Below are 21,191 nucleotides of genomic sequence, written 5' to 3'. Positions count from 1 at the left end.
GTAGAGTGCTTACCTCTGGTGTATTGGGTTCTTGGTTCGATCCACGGCCAAGTCAGTTTGTAGTGGACATCGTATTCGTGGGTTTTCTCGGGGTACTCTCCTCCCACCTTTGCATTCCATCAATTCTGTCAACAACATTCACTTGCTTTAATCATAATCTCCCTGAGACTAAAATGCATAATCGTGGGTCGCTACACTGAAATATTTCCTTTTATTTAATTTTAAAATGAAATAGGGAGTTAAGTATGATCGTATTTCTATGGGTTAAGTGAATACTCCAATAGTTTCTGCAAAAAAAAAAAAAAAAGATTAGTTAAATACCCTACCACTAAGCTACTGTGTCCCCGCCCACTGAATTGTCTATTAAGGTATATACAGTAGTTTTCTGAATTTTTTTCTTATAGGAAAGACCCAAAAGTACAAATCCATAAAGATCTCTATTTTCACGTCATAAAATATATAATTCCTTATATCTTATTTACTATCTTAGATATTGACAGCGAATTTTCATTCTTTTGCACAGCTCGATGAACCCTTGGAATTGCCTGAAGAAAACCTAGGACTGAACTAATCTTTCGATCGAAATTGTACTGAGGTACTGATTTAACCCATAGAAGTACCATCTTATTTAATTTTGTTGCGACCAATAATTGTTTCCGAAATTTCAAGCTTTTATTTCACAGTGTTTCTCCAGATGTTAGATGTACTAGCTGGAAGTTTTGGGTAAATACATATTTCAAATACTGTTTACAAATGTCAGATTATATTTTCAAAAGCTTTTAAAATTTAATTTTGGTAGACTCCATGATGTTCTAACACCCCATGAAGATATCTAATTACTTTAAGATGAAATTGCTACTGGTGTTTATTAACTTTCCATGACCGATTTCGGAAATTTTAGCATCTAACACGAAAACCCCTTAACTGTGTTGGTCCTCCCTTTATTTGACAACATCTTGATAGCCGTTAGTCATATTTTAATTCAATTTCCGAATTGTAGCGTCAAGTATGCAAGCCCCACATACCTATAGTTTATTTTCCCATACCTCGGTATCCATAAGGCTTACCGAGTTGCAGTTTTCAGTAAAAAAAAAAAAAAAAAAAAAAAATCAGTTCTTTACATTTTAGAGACATGTATTTCCATATATCTAAAACGCAGAAATTAAGTACCGCATTGGAACTCCATTGGAGTACTCACTTACTTTTGCATAGCAGGGTAAAAACGCCAGTGGTTCTCACTTTAAGGTTGAAAACATACTATTTTGTCTCTTCTCTGAGCATCGTGAATCTGTCGGAGCTGTACCATAGTTGGAAAGACTCACTGATCCTTCCTATAATGACCATGTAGTTAGAATTAAAAAAGGAGTAGCCGTTGGAGGAAAAACAATATTTTAAAATCCTTGCACCAGTAGTCGTCACCTTAAAATCAAAATGTTCCAGTAGTAGTCAGGATTTTCTACCAGTGTTCGTCACTCAAATAACTTGACATAATTTATTCAAAAACGCACTGTGTATCAGTTTAGGGTTAAGAATACAATATAAAGTAGTAAGCTTAATAACTTTGCATCACTTTTAGCACTCAAGAAATAAAATAAAAACGTTTTTACATACTTTTTAAAGCAATTTCAGAGAGAAAAATGTTAACTGAATTCAAAAGTTAACTGTATATCACTTCCACGTTAAGAGTACAATATTAAATACTATGTTTAATAACTATACGTCACTTTAAACTCTCAAGAATGAAAATAAACGTTTGTACATACATTTTAAAAACAATCTGAGAAACAAAATAAGTTAACTGAATTCAAAATTTAATTATACATCACCTTAAGCTTGAGAATACACTATAAAATACAGAGATTAATAAAAAATGAAATCTTTAAGTTTAACGTCCCACGATTATGCCGGTTAGGCTACAGGAGACGGAGATAATGAGAAATGAGTGAAATGGTGGAATGAAGAAAGTGGGAGGAAACGGGAGAACCCCGAGAAAACCCACGAGCACGGTGTTTGTCCACTACAAAGTCCACACGGCGCGAGTTGGGATCGAACCAGGGACCCCAAACACCGGAGGTTAACACTCTACCACTGAGCCACCGCGCCCCCCTGAGATTAATAATAATGCATTACTGAAGAATGAAAACAAAAATGTTTTAGCTACCTATATTGTATTTACATGTTACCGGTATTTCTCATTAACTTTTTTTTTTTTTTTGATACCTCATGATCAAGTGTAGGGATGCGCAAGAGAAAAGATTTGAGATTGTCTCCTCTCGAAAAGGTGCCGCGAAAGTTATGTCTCGTCTCGAAAACTGGATCCGTTTCTATTGGAAGAGCTCTATCTCGTCTCGAATTTCGTACCAAAAATTCTGTCTCGTCTTGTCTCGTGCGCATCCCTAATCAGGTCCATAGCCAAAAACTTCATTTCGGAGGGGGTTCGATAGGGCTTTGGGATATCCGAATTTAGATATAGATAATCGATATTGACAAACTATCGAAACTTGTTCGAAATATCGAAAAATACAGCAATATCGAAATATAAACAATATCAAAAATCGAAAATATAGAAATATGAAAGAGATCAAAAATATGGATATATCGATCAAAAATGGATATATGATCTTGGAATACGATTTGGTGGAATAATGAGGGAGAAAAATAATCATTGATTAAATATTAAATTGAAAAGAAATAAGAGCCTGACGCTCAAATACTTATCTATCCGGCACCCATCTTGATCCCCATAAAATATCATGAAGTGCTTGATGGATTCTAAACTCAATAATAGTAATAGTAATTTAACAACAAACACAGAATATATAATTTACGCACCTTGAAATGTAGAAATTAATGATTGTAATCCCCAGCTTTCCAATAGACGTTTGATTTCTCCAAATGAAGATTCGGATATCTTGTTTCTTCTCAAGCAATAATGGGTTACAATAATCAGTTGCAGTCCAAAGCCAAGTCACTAAGTTAAGCATGAAAATAAAGAATTCATTAGTTAGATGCATACAAAATCCTACGCATATAAACCCGAATCTACTTGTATTAAATTGTAAATTTAAACAAACTAAATTATACTACTTTGGAAAGCGTCTCCAAATATAATGTTTTCATTCTAAAGTGAAGGAATTTTTAAAATCGGATGACCCGTTTGCGCTGTACACTCGCTATGCGTCCAATGTGAAATGAAAATGCAACATTGCCATTTACCTGGACCCACAACGTAAGTGAGTGAAGTTACTGTCTTTTACGCTAACATGTCGATGGCCAGCCCCCGTTTCAAACAGTAACTTCATTCACTTATGTTGTGGGTCCAGGTAAATGACAACGTTGCATTTTCATTTAAAATTGGGTGCATAAAGAGTATACAGCACAAACATCTCGTCCGATTTTTTTTAAAAAGTGTTCACTTTAGATTGAAAACGTCATATTTCGAGATGTTTTTCCTCTTACATTTTGTTGTAACTCTGATAATAACAGAGTTATCCTATGTCAGGGAACGTTTGAGACATCCTGTATACATCATAAGAAGTTCCTTTCTAAATTCTACACGGATGTGGTTTCATTGAATGTGAGGTGGGTGATACACATTAGGCCTTTTGGGAGTACGTCACACGGACGACCGTAATTTTGTGTTCAAAATTTTTATGAATTGATGGGATATGTGATACATATGGCCACGGACTAGAATTTTCTCAGTATGTCAAATATGCAATCAGATTTCATGCAGCTTAATTTGGTGAAAAGCTATTGCCAATTGAACGTTACATTTACCTCTTTCTTGCAGATGTTGAACCATGCCGTTAGCACGTGAGGAATGGATCGAAATAATCAAACTGTGGGGCGGGAGGAGTATATGTGCAGTGGTTGCCGATTGCAGTCATCCACAATGTGACTCTGTGTCACATGTTTCAGTGTCACAGTAATTAACTAAATTTGAGAAGACGGGGACATTCGTGAACATACATCGTAGCGGTTCAAACTCGCGGAACCTTTTTCCTTCCCCATTTTGAACCGGTACATGAAAATGCCATTTTCTCCATGTTTGCCTGCGCCGATTTTGAAAATTCCTTCACTAATCGATTTCTCTCGTCGAGTACTACAAGAAACAGTTAAAATCTCGCGGGCCCTTTTTTCTTCCCCATTTTGAACTGATACATGAAAATGCCATTTTCTTCATGCTTGCCTGCGCCGATTTTGACAATTCCTTCACTAGTCGATTTCTCTCGTCGAGTATTACAAGAATCAGTTAAAATCTTGCGGCCCTTTTTTCTTCCCCACTTTGAACCGGAAAATGAAAATGAGATTTTCTCTATGTTTGCCTGCGCCGATTTTGAAAATTCCTTCACTAATCGATTTCTCTCGACGAGTACTACAAGAATCAATTAAAATCTCGCGGTCGTCTTTTCTTCCCCATTTTGAACCGGTACATGAAAATGCGATTTTCTGCATGTTTACCTGCGCCGATTTTGAAAATTCTTTCAGTAATTTATTTCTGTTGTCGAGTACTATAAGAATCAGTTAAAATCTCGCGGGCCCTTTTTTCTTCCCCAAGCCAATATTTTTGTATATTTTGAATGTATTCAAGTATGGAACAAAAGTATTATATAATTCCCTTAGTAGGTTTCTCAACTTCATATTTTTCAACTTAAATTTTATTTATTTTAATTATTTATTTTCTTGTGACTCAATATTTAATTGCAATCGTTCATTGGGGAGAAGGGTGGCCATTCTCAAATATATAAATATAGTATTCTTAAAATTTATGTGTTCTCGTACTATTAGTTTCTTCCACTAGACCTGGAAATTGAAAAATTAATACCTGGAAAACCTGGAAAATTCAGGGAAATTGAGTTCCATATTTATATATGAACACTGCTATTTACAATTTTTTTTTTCGAATAGGGAGAACTGTACAAAAGGGTGTTTTGGGAATGGTATAACAATAGGTTTCTGGGAGTGTTGTTCGAAATGAAATCTTTAAGTTTTACGTCCCACTATTATGCTGGCTAGGCTAAAGATAACGGGGTGTTGTTCGCAGTGTTGAATTCAGACATTTACACCCGGGGGGGAATGTCAACTGCTCGGGGGAGGGTTATTTTTCTGTATTTTTTTCAAGAAAGCAGCATATTTAACAATTCCATTCACATACACATCTTACCTAATATTGAGACTAATTGCTGATAAATATTCAATGAGATTATAATTTTAAGAAAACAATCGTTTGATTTCATCTAAAACATTAAATAAAGACTGGCAAAAATAGTTTAGACTAAACTTTAACTGCTATTTACAGTAACTATTTTTATTATTTCCTATATTCAGTAATTACTGTTTGTTACTAATGTAAAAATTTTTAAAAAGATTTAAATTAACTGAAATATTTTTTCTCCTAAAACAAACATACTTAGGAATATCTTAATAAAAAGTTATCATTCTTTCTCACACTTCTGATTCTAAATCAAACATATTAGCCTTGGTTTCTTCACTGCATATACATCAATAGTTTAGTTGACGAAATCTTCAGTAGGATTAGTGCCGTGTCGTGGAAAATCAGCGCTTGGCGCGAGAGTATACGACGGCATCCCCGTATATATGAGTGAGGTCGACAGACCAGCCGCCAAAGGTGGGAAAATTTTAAAAAGTAAACCCTGCTTTTCCTTGATTTTGAGCACTTTTCATTACTTTTTTCCTTTCATTTTATATATGTCCACATGTATTTCATTCCTCTGTTTTTCTTTCCTTCTTTTTTCTTTTTCCCTCCCGAATTTTTCACCCCTTACTTCGGCGCCCGGGGCCGTCGCCCCGCTTGCCCCTCTCCCATGGAACGGCACTGAGCAGGATCTTGGCCACCTTCAATAGCAATCTTTCACTTATATACTATTATCATATTGATAAATTCTATATAAGTCTCTAATCAAGGAGGGATAACTGTTCCTCCCTGATCCCTCTAAATGACGCCCACTGAATCTCACCCTTTAACTGAATTATTTTTAATTAAAGAAAGATGTGTTTACTTTAACAATCGTAAAACACATTTACGTCTGTTACTTCCGATGCGAGAAATGGGATTTAGGCGCCCTATTTCAAATAATGTAGGAACTGTATATTTTCAAGAACTGAAGTCTGCTGACATGAGAGATTATATGGAATGATCGAAAGATCTTCCCTATCTTTCCTTTCGTATCTCAACCTGTGCTAGTGCTACCTACTAATATATAATATAGGGCGAGAGTATAGTACCTACTAAAATACAAACCTTTCTTCAACAGTTAACAATTTCATGTTCTGCCAAACTCAGTCATAGCGTTAAGAAATACAAGTTTTATTCACTATTTGGTATTCTATCTTAGATGTTACATGTTAACATTTATATAGAATGGGTCTGCGTCATTTATATGTATATTGAGAGATCGGATTTCGTCTGCACGTACACGGACAGAAAAGCAAATAATTGGGTGAAGTAATTTCTACATTTTGTGACTGAAATTTTGGGAGTTTCTCCGGGGGGGAATGAATTTTCTTCGGGGGGGAGATTCCCCCCGGGCTACCCCCTGAATTCAACCCTGGTTGTTCGGTGGGGGTCAATGTTGCCAATTTTGGGTAAAGTCGCTAAATAAGGGGAATTCGACCTCAACGATAGCGTAGGTTGACCATAAAATTTTCAGTTAAAAACGGGACAGGTTCTTGCAACCCTAGACTTTTAGATCTACCTTTGTTCTTATCAGTGCCTTGATATCAGATTTCCTCCTCTCTCTCTTTGTTACAGAACGGGTACTTATGAAAAAGGAAAGACACGTTGAAATTTGTTCAACACACAACCAACTGCTAAAACCTCTGCTGCCTTTCGAGCAGTACTGCGAACTATAGAGTATGTTTAATATAGGGAATTTCAGTTCAATTTTTGCCTCTTTGTTATTATTAATTATTAATACTTTTAAAAGGAGTAAAGATACTGGGTTTGTTATTTACTTCTTTCATTTACATAGAACGGGACGAATACTACTTTTTCCATCTACTGACGGGACGGCCGGGACACGCCACTAAAACGGGACTGTCCCGGTCAAAACGGGACGTATGGTCGCCCTACGATAGCGACAAAAAATATTTTTTTCCGATTGGAGACTTTTTTGGGTGATTTTTAAATGACGATATACCTACTTACACATTTAGCGACTTTCTGCTCCAAACAAAATGTTCATCTGTAGAGAAGCATTATTAGTTCAAAACAGTTTTTACGTTCTTTTTTTCTGTTTGTTTGTTTTAATCAGCGCAACTGATGAAGAGTTTGGAAATACAGCATACTCACTGCCCCACAATCCTGCATTGTTATGTTACCCTTGCCCTCTAACGAAGAACAACTACAAACTTGATGTCCTTTAGTTCGCAGAGTTTCCGTTGAGAAACACACGTAATACATCATTACCGATAGCAACAAGATTAGCTATAGATTGCGTGAATAAAGGCGAAGAAGATGTTTGTTATATTTGTCCTTTGGGGTCTTTTAATTATTCTGCACTTTTTCTTTTACAAAAAAATGATCCCTGAATTAAAGGATTGGTTGCGCCCTATTTACAAAGATGTGAGTAGAACCAGCGGCGCAAATCTGTCTTCAACATTGGGAGGGGGGGGGGGGGTAAGACCGTTACCATACTTTTTTTTTGACGATGTCCAAAATACTTATGAAGTTGAAAAACAATGTTGTGGAGGATCAGAGTTGTTTTCAGCGTTGGGAGGCTGCAGATTTGAGGCTTATCTGGGGGACATCTATTTTATCTCACGTTCCTTTGTAGCAATCGGACAAAAATAATCAAATTTCTCCCAAAAAACACATTTCAAATCGGATTATTGGGGAGAAGTCCCCCTCAGTTCCAAGATTGGAGGGGACATGTATCCGTCATCCCCCCCCCCCCCACGGATTTGCGCCAGTGAGTAGAACATATTGTTTAGTTTACATCTACAACTTTAAAACAATGCTTATAGACAATGAATTTCTCTATTATTTTTATAGCGACTTTTCACCCAAAATTGGAGTCGTCATATCCCGTTTCGCAAACTTATTGCCAACATTTTGGAAACTGGTTGCGAAGAGAGCTACAATGGATGAGTCGAGTTATTTCGTCGCTTCCGCTGTGAACCTAAGTACAAGATTCCAAAGAGATTAAGAAAAAATGAAATGAAACCTTTGAGTTTTACGTCCCACAGTTATGCCGGTTAGGCTAAAGGAGACGCTGATGATAAGCAATGAATGAAAGGTGGAATGAAGAAAGTGGAAGGAAACGGGAGAACCCCGAGGAAACCCACGCACAAGGTGTTTGTCCATCACAAAGTTCATTTGACGGGGGCTGGGATCGAACCCGGGACCCCAAGTACCGGAGGTGAACGCTCTACCACTGAGCCACCGCAGCTCTTAAGAGATTAAGAGTCACAAACATAGTCACTTTCAATTTTGTAATATATATAGCTCTATATATTGCATCACTGACTAATAACTAAAATCCTTGGATTGTATATATAAAAGTCGCCCCCTGCCCGTAAAAAGCTTCATTCGAACTCGGAATCGAACAATTGCATCTGTAAAACAGTGCTGATTTGATTTTAACGTTCCTTTCAGCAGCAAGGCTGTATGAGACGTGGACCTACAGATTAACGTGGAATCCGAACCACATAAGCTCCGGCCGGGAATCGAAAAAATGAAATGAAATCTTTGAGTTTTATGTCCTACGGTTATGATGGTTAGGCTAATGGAGACGGTGATGAGTAATGAATTAAATAGTGGAATGAAGAAAGTGGGAGGAAACGGGAGAACCCCGAGAAAACCCACGCACACGGTGTTTGTCCACCACAAGGTTCACTTGGCGGGGCTGGGATCGAACCCGGGACCCCAAGCACCAGAGGTGAACCTTCTACCACTGAGCCACCGCGGCCCCCGGCCGGGAATCGAACCCGGGTGTCCCACGCCAAAGGCGTGTTCACTAACCACTTAGCCACGAGGGAGCTCATCTATAAGGCAGTGTAAGCAAACAAAAAAACGCACACTGGATGTTTGCGCAACTGAGGATCAAAACATTCTCAATGGAGTATGAGAAATAGTTAACGCCAATCAAAGTGTGCTTTTGCTTATTTATTACTTCGTTAATACTTAATTCCTTCTAGAAACAGTGAAACTATACTATGAAGAAACACTAATAAACTAATAACAATTACGTTGTATTTCTTAGCACACCACGACCATTTTTACCACCCATAGAATTTGAACCTAGTACTATACTGCATTAGTCACGCCGTAACGAAAGATGAACATCTGGCACTCGTAGCTGTTGAAGCTACCTGTATATCACGCGGCCTGCGTTGGTACTCCTCAACATAAATACCTCACAGCCCAAAGCCAGGAAACATCACAGACAGAAGACAGGGGCACAAGCAGTGCCTGACACTTCACGAACTCTAAACCCGCCAAGACTCAACTCAACATGACCTTCAATTACGTTCTAGAAACCAAACCAATGCTAAGGCACAAACTTACCAACTTCCTATATGAAAACACAAGAAAAAAAATCTAACTTTTTTGGTTCCAAAGTGATGACATAACAATAATACTAAAAAGGTTTTAATTTTCAGTAACCCAAACATTAATTAACTAGGGAACATAACAAAGCAAAAATAAATAAAAATAAAAATAAATTAAATTAAAAAATAAAAATCTGACAAGTAAACTCTCCCTGACTACTTTTTTTTTTTAATTTCAGTGAGGCTGTAAAATATGTTAGTATCTTCGTAAAATATATATATTTCAATGTAAACAAGTTCTTTAAACAAAAGAAAGCTTTGTAGTAGAGCGCTTACCTCTGACGCGTTAGGTCCCTGGTTCGATTCCTGCTCCCGACAAATAGCCTTTTGGTGAACACTGTAGGTGTGGTTATTCTTAAGACTTTCCAGTTTCCTTACATTTTCTTGATTCCACCATTATCATGTATCTCATTGTCACCTTCTCTCTTACATTGATGTACAATCATGGGGCGTTAAACTAAAAGCAAAAAAAAAAAAAAAAAAAAAAAAAAAAAAAATTTGCAAATATCCTAGTAAAAATGAGTTTTCTAGACTACACAAGTGGCCCCGCGTAGGGTAGTCGCTAGCGCTCTCGCCTTCGGTGCGAACGGTTCCGGGTTCGATCCCGGGGGAGAACTCGGTCGAAAAAGTATCAAAAGATTTTAAGTCCAGCCATCCTGAATGAGGTTTCCTTGGGTTTTCCTCATTCACAGCAGGCAAATGCCGGAGTGGTACCTAACATATAGGTCCCAGGCCGTTTTCTTCCTTCCCCAATCCTTTCTTCCCTTCCTTTCCCCGGATAGTGTACTCGCCGAGGAAAGTCATCCCTCATATGGGGTAACAAGGCCATTGATGCCGAAAGCCCAGAAATCTAAATCCTAAATCTTCACTACACAAGGAAATTTCCGCGCTGAAAACGGTTTATTAGCAATTATGTTAAGCAGTCCTGTAGTAAATCTGCACCAAGTAATAAATCGTCACATATAAAATGGAATGAATAAACACATAACATTCATTTTGCTACCTTGAAACATAATATGTTTCAAAACATTAATATTCAAAGTTTTTTCAAAATTCAGATTCACCCATTCCATTCTCCTCAATCATTTACGAGTTACAATAGTAAGAATTGTAGTCATAAACTACATTACTTACTTAGTACTATATTAAAGCAAGTTACACTAAAAGAATATATAATTAATGGGAATATTTAACTAAAGTAATAGTTAACTATTGTACTTACCCAGGCTTCCCAGGTTTCCTTCTTCTCTTCTGTTCCGTTTGTAAACAACCTCGTTTCGCAAGCAAAAGACGGTAGTTCAATGACGTCAGCCATGGCGAAAGAAAGAGTGTCTATAGGCGGTCTGGATCTTACACACAGATGGACGTATATAACGTATAGCTGAAGTATTTAACATACGTATACGTATGTAAAATACAGAAGATTGTTAGATATCAGACATCCTGCAGAGACATGATGTAATATCTAAGCGGGTAAAAGGCAGTACCTATGTAGTATATGGATAAAGTACGCTCCGTACAGATTTCCTTAGTAAACATAACGAATCCTTGTATTTGTACAATATACCGCTGTCCGGATAATGGATTTTTCTCAGTGTACGTGTATAATTTGCAAAGAGATGTATGTGGTAAATTTCATGTCAAAAGAGCAGTAAATAAGAACAATAAAAAGAAAATAAAACTTTCTTGTTCATTTAGAAACACTTTACTTTACTAATTGTAATTTTCGTATTTATAATTCTTTTCCTACGAAATTTACCACAAATATACATTTCCCGATTATACACATAGTAACAGTATTAAAAATACCTTGCAAAATCATTATCAAATTATATTCTTAGAAGAAGACAGTTATAGATATGCGACAATCATTTTGGACATGAGTGTACGTATCGTAATTAATTTATAGTGCACTTTTTGGGAAATGTTAGCCCCAAAAGAAGATAGAATGATTTTATACATAGATATATATGTGCATATAAATATTTTAGTTGATATTATACATTTTGATGTTTGTTTTCGAAATAATATTTATTTTCTTTTTTTTTTCAGAGTTCCTGGATGTTTTCGTTCTGGATGAAGTTAATGATGTCTTATCGCAGGTAAGTAAACCTACAAGTTTATATCTTTTTCGCAGATTAGTTAATTATTATTGTTAAACTTACTGTATTGGGATGTTATATTATTTATACTTCCTTACATATATATTTTCTCGTTTTCCTTCTAATAGATTTGTCTTAAATATGTTCGTAGTAATGTTTACTTCCTATGTTTTCATTATTTTTATTTTAATTACAAAATGTGATTATTATTTTTTCTTCATTTTAATTATTAGCAACGTCAGCAGTACCGATTATGTAGAACGTATCCCCTTCACTACACGGACACCATATTGATAAAATAACAAGTGACATTCTAGGTCTATCTCATATGAATGATGGAACAGAATGTGAAATATAAATACGCATATATATTATGTATATTTAAAATATATCCGAAGCATATTTTGTCTTGTATTTTAATTCTTTAAAGATATAGATTTATTTTATACTGGAAATTACCTGAAGATTGCGAATTCATTGATTAGGAAAGGTACATGAAATTTGGAAAAGACTGGTTTGATGATTTATTACGTGTTACAGTTTATAATTTTGTTAGTTCTGGTGGCAGAAGAATATGAAACAAAGAGAAAGAGAGAGAGAGAGAGAAAGAGAGAGAGAGAGAAAGAGAGAGAATCTTTCAACCTGAAATTACTTAAAGCTGCATGGTTTGCATAATTATCTCTCTTGACACAAATTACATTTATAATGTCCTATAAAGTTACGGTTATCTCTACAATTTGGAATTCTCCTTATTTTTTGGACCGCAAAAATTATATTTGCACCAAAGTTAAATATTCAATGTAAAATCACATATTCCTCCTTTTCAAAGGTAATTTCTTCTATTTTGCAGGATGTCTTGCTTATTGTCGCAAATTACAAAACTCATAAAGTTATTTCGCTTGCTAAATTGCAATAGAAAATCAAGGAGGTTTTGTATTTCTTTTTTCTATCTTTTAAAATACGGATTAAGTATCTTGTCACATACATGATTTAAACTTCAAAATTTCAAACGAAAACTTTAAATAATCAATTGATAAAATTCAATAAATGAATAGAAGTATAATATGAAATATTTCATGTTTAATGTGTCGCAAACTGATGAAGAATAAGTAGCTTATTACAACAGAGAATTAAGAATAAAGGATGATGTGATATCGCAATACTGTCTTATCTTTGGACGTTCTTGCAGCTTACAAAGACGTACGGGTGCAAAATAAAATGTTGCCGGGTAATCATCAACAATACAAAAAAGATCATTAAAACATTTTCCCCTGTTACAGTCAAATAGACATAATATAATATTTGTAGGCTAAAATATAGATCTTTGTCCTGAGTGGTTTCCATCCTATAAGGTGTAAGGCCAGTTTTGCGAGATTCTTGAAGAAATCTTTGTATACTTCTTAACGAGGGTAGTATTTTCCTTAATTCTCGAAACTGACTGTTTTGCTTACCCCTTTGCAGTGGCAACATTGTTCTTATTAATAACTTTTGATGATGATCTTTAGTTATTTTGGTGATTAGCGTTACATGAATTTCGCCCTACACTATCTTTGCAAGTGTATCACATTTCATACTATTCTGTATTTTGACTCGGTTCCACATGTGAGCGGCATGTTTCACCTAAAACGGAAAAACACCTGTGAAACAGCCTCAAGAAATCAGTATACAACGTATGTTTCAAAAAAGTTGGTTTAGTAGAAATAGTGGGGATTTTCAGGCACTTAGTTTAGCTATGTTTATCCCAATTTTCCAATGATAGCTAGTTCTAAGATATATTGAATGAAATTGAAAGGATTTGGTATGATAAAGTGCAGGCCGATATGTTTACCTTTAATATGAATGATTGTCTGGTTCAATCTCCAGCCATTTTAGATTGTCAATACAACACATTCTCATCAAAAATAATTTTTGACCTGAGTTATCTCGGGAATGTCATATTTTTCCCAAAATTCTTATTGCACTGTTTATTTCTATAATCACTCACTCAGAATTATCGTCTTTATTCTTTAGCTTGGAAGGAATAACTGTAGGACATATTTCATTTCAGTCTTTCTAGAAATATACTGTATATTTTAGGAAAGAGAATATAAATACTTTTCACATTCCAATGGATAGCATTAATGACTTTGTTGAACGATTTATGCATTAAGCTGACAATCACAAGACATATAGACCAATATGTCGCGAATTCAAACTAATGTAGCGAATATGTAATCCAGATTATCTTTCACTATTAATTTTATTGCCATTATTCGATTATCATCGTCTCTTTGTCTACAGGACACGGCAGCAAGACACAAAGCTAAGTCAAAACGCTATTTTATTAATGTTATTTACCTAAGGAGATGATATGTAGATAAATGTTGAATTTACAATATACTAACGTTTCGCTTGTATATTTGATTTTGAATGTGTTTGTGAACTAACGTTTTTTTCCTCTTTTCCTGTGATCGAATTATTTTAATGAAATAATCAGTGTAGATGTCGGAAATGCACATACTATGCAAATTAAATATGTACAATTCGTATTGTTTCAATTAATTTCCTGAAGTAACAATTTTGCATTCGTGATAAAACCGTATAAAATGAAAACAAAGAAAGAATGAAAGGTATTCTGGCAAAACATATAATTAATCAATATAATAACAAGTTGTGCATTGTATTTATTTTCCAGTAATAATAATATCTAATTTCGTTTTTCTTATATTTTGTCTGTACAAAAACAATGAACCCTACTTTTTAAATTATATTTAATATCAAGGTGGGAAAAATAATTTTCATACAATTCAGTTAGATTCATTTTATAGAAGAGTTAATCATATAACCATCGGAATCTTTAACATTTGTAAATGAATCTCGAAATTTAGAGAGGTGTTTATAGGCGATTTTTTTAATATTTGTAATCGCTAGGTGTTCATGGACTGAATCAAATAATGGAAATTCATTACCAACTATTTGAACCTGCGCTTTCTACACAGCGCGTTATTCACACATGAGCATGAATCTCCCTGTCATTCCTCACAATATCTGTACATGTCCCTTTACAGACACAAGTGAAGCAAGTCTTGATAAAAATCGGGAAGAGGTACCATAAAGGGGAGACTATTTCGATTATTTTTTCAATATCTCGTTTCGTTTGCAACATTTGAGCATATTTCCGGTTGGAGTTTCTAATTCATGTATTATCAGTGTTTTCTTTTCTCTTGAATGCAGTATGTAATAAGCAAAAACATTACACACTCAATTATCTATAATGTCAGTGACACAGGGTGTTCGTTAGGCACAACATTCTAAACAATGAAGGCTTATCTTAAACGTAACACTTCCCAACTGTAACACTCCGATTTTGATAAACTTTGGCAGGTAGATACTACATAACAAACGAATAAGTGTTTTTTTAATTTTCTGCGGAAAAACGGTTTTAGAGGATAAAAGACCGCACTCAAAATTTTGAAAGTTGACGCCCAAAAGACAAAAATAAGTGGACCGAAGTAAACGAAATTGTATGCAGATATTGTATACGTAAAATGGGGGAATACGTGTTTCGTATTTTCCTTGAAAAAACGTTAAGGTGGGACACGGACCCCTCCAAACCTTTGATTATGAAATATCAAAAATGCTATTAACAGTATGTCAGGAGTGCCTAAAGGACATGAAGAACTGGAACAAAATTTTGTATAGGGACAATACGCAAAAAATAAACGAATATGTTTTTTTATTTTCTGCGGAAAAACGGTTTTAGGGAGAAAACCCCGACCCAAAATTCAGCGCCGCAAATCTGTCTTCAACATTGCGGGGGGGGGAGATAAGACAGTTCCCATATACATACGCACACACACACACACACACACATATATATATATATATATATATATATATATATATATATATATATATATATATATACAGGGTGGTAGGAAACTCAACCGACAAAATTCGGGAGGTGATTCCCGACACCGAAACAAGAAAAAAAAAAGTCCTTTTGCACTTTTCTCTAGGACACAAACTTTCGAAGCTACATAATGCCGAAAAGGGGGCAAAATACACTTTAGAGCGCTATATCTTCTCTATTTCGAATGATAGGGGCAATGCGGCATGGTCATCTCAAAGAAACGAGACCTGCTCTATTCAAAGATGGGTATGTTGCAATCGTGAAATCAGTGCACAAGCGATTCCCCGAAGGAGCGTAGGAACTCCCAGATAAACTGTCAGGTAAACATACGTCAAAATAGGCGTGAATGGATAGCTTTCCCACCTGGTAACCATAATTAGTTGTAACCATGTCGAGATCTCAAACAGAGACGAATTGATGGACGCGTCAAATTAGGTATGTGTGGTTGCATAACCACCAGGCACTGGTGGTGACCAACAATGAAGTTGTGGATATGAAATGTGGGTGAATACACTTCGGGAGGTGACTCCACAACTGGAAACAAGGAAACAAGTCATGAACAGAAGTCGAAAGAGGCGGCGTGTTCCAGAAGGAACCGAGCAAAAGATCACCCACACGCCGCGGGTAAAGTACAGTAGAATATCTCCCGAACGAATTGAGATAGTGACGTCGGTCCACAAAATGAGAAGGAAAGAAAATGAAATCTTTTAGTTTTACGTCCCACGGTTATGCCGGTTAGGCTAAAGGAGACGGTGATGATGAGTAATGAATGAAATAGTGGAATGAAGAAAGTGGGAGGAAACGGGAGAACCCCGAGAAAACCCATGCACACGGTGTTTGTCCACCACAAAGTTCACTTGGCGGGGGCTGGGATCGAACCCGGGACCCCTAGCACCAGAGGTGAACGCTCTACCACTGAGCCACCGCGGCCCCCAAAATGAGAAAGAATACACACTCAAGGGAACTGATGGTGGAAACAATGGAACAGATGGAACTGCGCAATGGGAGTCCATACAGGAAGAAGGGGATTCCGGAAAGCAGACATGGTAGGGGCAGTGAAAAGTGAAACAGACGTATGTACTATGACGTGTTACGTATGGCTTATGTACGAACTGTGGGGTGAGAGCTGGAAAAGTGGGGATTCCCCATTGCAGCATCGGGGACCACTGCCAGACATAGGTGTTGGTGCAGCGGTTCCGCAACAAGCAGAGTACGCAGACATTGCAGGGCCGAGAATCGCTGTAGGCCCTACCGAGTAGGCAACTGAGGCATGAAAAACATGGACAAAAGTAAGCACGTGTACAGGCAAACGTGGACTGTTTTTTCGAGGAGGATACACTACAGCTCGTACTGGTGTCCGTGATGAATAAGTATCACAAAGAATGACACTAAAGGTTTCAGAAGTCTTACAACAGTCTTACCTGTGGCAACACTAAAGAAGATGCTCAAAATGACGTCCACCACTCTGAACACAGGGATTGAGACGTCGTCGCACAGACCGGCGCACACGTCTAAACGCGCCTAAACGACTCGGACGCGTTGTTCCAACGTTTGGATATCAGGTACTGAAGTAGCATAAACAACAATTTTGAGATGCCCCCATAAATAGAAATCCAGAGGGTTTAAATCCGGCGACCGGGCATGCCATGACATAGGACCGCCACGGCCGATCCACTTGCCCGGGAAAACAGTGTTCAAATCACGCACGAGGCGACAGAAATGCGCCGGGGCACCATCGTGCATATACCACATACGTTGTCGTAAGACCAGCGGCACATCCTCCAGAAGTGTAGGAAGTATCTCGTGCAAGAAGTTCAAATAGATAGGCCCAGTGAGTCGTTGTGGAAGAACAACTGGTCCAATGAGATGGTTACCCAGAATCCCTGCCCAAACGTTGATACGAAACTGGTGCTGGTGACGAGCCTGTACCATTCCATGTGGATTATCCACAGACCACAGATGACTATTATGAAAATTCTGGATTCCATCCCTTCCAAATTGGGCTTCATCTGTGAACAAAATGGAGGAGAGAAAACCGACAGTTGTTGCCACCAAATGGAGAACCTGATTACAAAAGTCCAGCCTGGGAGGAAAATCTCCTGGCGATAGACCCTGTACCCTTTGCAAATGATAGGGTTAAAAATTGTTGGCATGAAGGATCGACAACATCCTCTTATGACTGACATTATGCTGACGGGCAAGCTCCCTGGAACTTACACTCGGGTCATCGAGCACATCTCGTAAAATACTTTCTTCGGCATGCACAGTGAGTTCCTCACGTGGTCTTCCCGTGTCATACATGGCAGGGTGAAACGTTCCGGTCTCACAAAAACGACGAAACAGCGTTGCAAATGTATGATGCGGTTGGCGTCTATTGGGATATCGATCATTGTATAATCGGGTTGCCTGCCTACCATTTCTATATGCTTCTCCATACACAAAAATCATCTCGGCCTGTTCCTGATTGGTGTAATGGGCCATTGCCACAACACACTACACTTTGAACGTGATTCACAACACACAACGTAGTAGTTGTCCACTTCAACTTGACGGATGACTTTGACACACAAGGTAGGTTTGCTCAATGGTGATGTATTGTTTGTTGGTTGTGCACTCGGTGTTTCTTCAGTGCTAACTCCTTGTGCATCGGAATGACCTGGATTGGCAACTTGGTGGTCCTCTCGAGGCAAATCAACGAAGTATGTATGTACTGTGGTTTAGCCGTATGGTAGTTATGGCCCTCTGTTTGCGACAGTGCAATGCTCCCGAAAATAGTCAATGTTTTGCTGTCAGCAGTGTTCGAATAAACGAGGGAGTGCAGGGAAAATCACCCTCACGTAAAAGCTTATCCCCGGCTTATATCACGAAAAAAAGATAGTATCCCTTGCAGGAATAATTAATACCACTGAATTGTTGGTTACCATCAGTACCTGGTGATTATGGATCTTCACCACAGCGAAATGAAACTACCACTAATTTTAAAGTTTTTTATAATATCTTGAAAACAAATAACATTATTGGAAAAACAGAAACATAGTGCACTAGATAATATTCTGCATGTGATACCGTTATCACAACTCACCTATCTTCTTTTGGTGTGCCTCTATTTACACAACCCGCAAAAAATACTAAATCTTTTGGCAGTTGCAAATGGAAAGCAGATAAGTGAGTTGTGACGATGGTATTACATGCAGAATCATAATATCTAGCGCACTATGTTTTTCCTTTCCCAATATTTGTATTTATTTTGAACATATTACAGAAAAACTATAAAATTAGTGGTAGTTTAATTTTCGCTGTGGTGAAGACCCTTATGCAACCACACATACCTAATTTGACGCGTCCATCAATTCGTCTCTGTTTGAGATCTCGGCATGATACAACTAATTATGGTTACCAGGTGGGAAACCTATCCATTCACGCCTATTTTGACGTATCTTTACCTGACAGTTTATCTGGGAGTTTTTACGCTCCTTTGGGGAATCCCTTGTGCACTGATTTCACGATTGCGACATACCCTCTTTGAATAGAGCAGGTTTCGTTCCTTTGAGGTGACCAAAGGGCCTTTTTTCCTTGTTTCGGTGTCGGGAATCATCTCCCGAATTTTGTCGGTGGAGTTTCCTACCACCCTGTACACCCTATATATATATATATATATATATATATATATATATATATATATATATATATATATATATATATATTTGCGATGTCCAAAATATTTATGAAGTTGAAAAAGAATGTTATGTAGGATCAGATGAGCAAAGTTGTCTTCAATCCTGGGAGGCGGGAAGTTTTGAGGCTTATTCTGGGGGACATCAATTTCATCTCACGTTGGTGTATGGCAATCGGACAAAAATCATCAAATTTCTCCCCAAAACACATTTCAAAACGCGTTACTGGGGAAAACAATCCCCCTTAGTTCCAAGATTCAAGAGGACATGTCACCCTGCGTTATTACGGTAACAATTATTTTTTTTCGGAGGGGGCCTAGGCCCCAACACTGTTACCCCGCACAAATGAAAACACGTTTCGTTTATTGTTTTGAGATTGTTCCTATACGAAGTTTCGTTGCAATTCTCCATATTCTTTAGGAACTTCTGACGTATACTTACTTGCACTTTTGACATTTCGTAATCAACGGTGTAGAAGATCGATGCTCCACCCAACCCCTTTTTTCCAGGAAAATACGAAACCCGTATTACCTCATTTTACGTCTACAATTTCATATAGCCTACTTCGGTGCACCTCTTCTTGCCTTTTGGGCACCAAATTTCAAAATTTTTTGTGGGGAGCTTTGGCCCCTCAAACCGTTTTTCCGCAGAAAATAAAAAAGTATTCGTTTCTTTTTTATTTTTTGCGTATTGTCATTACACAAAGTTTCGTTCCAATTATTCATGTCCTTTAGGCACTTCTGATATACTGTTATTAGTACTTTTGATATTTTATAATCCAACGTTTGGAGGGATCTGTGCTCCACCCAACCTTTTTTTTTTTTCAAGGAAAATACGAAACTCGTATTCCCCCATTTTACGTGTGCAATATTTGTGCACAATTTCATTCATTTTGGTCCACTTCTTCTCTTTTGGGCGTCAAATTTCAAAATTTTGGGTGGGGGTTTCCCCCCTAAAACCATTTTTTCGTAGAAAATAAAAGAAAAAACATATTCTTTTATTTTTTGCTTATTGTCCCTACACTAACTATCGTTGCAATTCTTGATGTCCTTTACACATCTGATATACTGTTATTAGCACTTTTGATATTTCGTGTTAAAAGTTTTGGATTGGTCCGTGTCCCACCTAACTGTTTCTTCCAGTAAAATACGAAACCTGTATTACTTCATTTAAGTTTACAACATCTGCGCACAATTTCGTTCACTTTGGTCCACTTGTTTTTGGCTTTCGTGCGTCAACTTTCAAAACTTTGGGTGAGGGATTTTGCCCCCTAAAACCGTTTTTCCCGCAGAAAAAAAAAACACGTATTCGTTTATTTCATGTGTAGTATCTGCTTGCCAAATTTTATCAAAATCGGAGTGTTACACTTGGAAAGTGTTACTTGTTAGACTGGAGAAATTGATATCCTTCGTTTTTCATTATGATTTGAGATATACAACCCCTGTATACAACTATGTTGTGTTGTAATGTATAACTCATAGGATATGATTTTTTAAAATTTCAATGCTTACATTTTACCTCTAAAAACTGCAATAAAGAAATAATGGCCACGTTTTTTAAATATTCAAATATAACTTGACAATGTACAAAAAATTTGGAATCGACCTGTGAAAACTTCATGTTTCTAGCACTTGTGGTTTTCGAAAAAATCTCATTGTCGAAAGTACTGGAGACAAACATATGATCGTTTCTTTGGAGACAACACATAAACCTAGCATTTTAATATATATATATATATTAATATTAACTACATTATGTGCTTCGCTTGATATATTGTTTGCATAGTACTTGTAGAAGACAAAATATTGTGTATGATCAAGATGCAATCATTGTGTCAGTATACATGCAATTGTTACATAAAATCTTGAAGAGACATTAAAACACATACTCCTAACAGGACATGGAATTGATTCTCTCTCACGAGACGATAAGTGCCTTTTAAAATTC

The 21,191-nt window shown here is 36.8% G+C and overlaps 1 protein-coding gene across 3 annotated transcripts in view; it reads left to right on the top strand.

Annotated features, from left to right (window-relative positions):
• Positions 1-21,191, top strand: part of LOC145694654 (tachykinin-like peptides receptor 99D) — a 1,420,129-nt gene that overhangs the window by 103,036 nt on the left and 1,295,902 nt on the right. For all 3 annotated transcript variants that reach the window (XM_081771116.1, XM_081771097.1, XM_081771126.1), the window contains exon 2: positions 11,629-11,678. The gene's annotated coding sequence lies outside the window, so the exon portion shown is untranslated. The remainder of the gene's footprint in view (positions 1-11,628; positions 11,679-21,191) is intronic.

The sequence above is a fragment of the Thermobia domestica genome, chromosome 1 (genome assembly GCF_964235325.1).
Source record: "Thermobia domestica chromosome 1, izTheDome1.hap1.1, whole genome shotgun sequence".
Lineage (NCBI taxonomy): Eukaryota > Metazoa > Arthropoda > Insecta > Zygentoma > Lepismatidae > Thermobia > Thermobia domestica.
The sequence above is the reverse complement of the archived record's forward strand: the minus strand, read 5'-3'. Positions and strand labels throughout refer to the sequence as shown.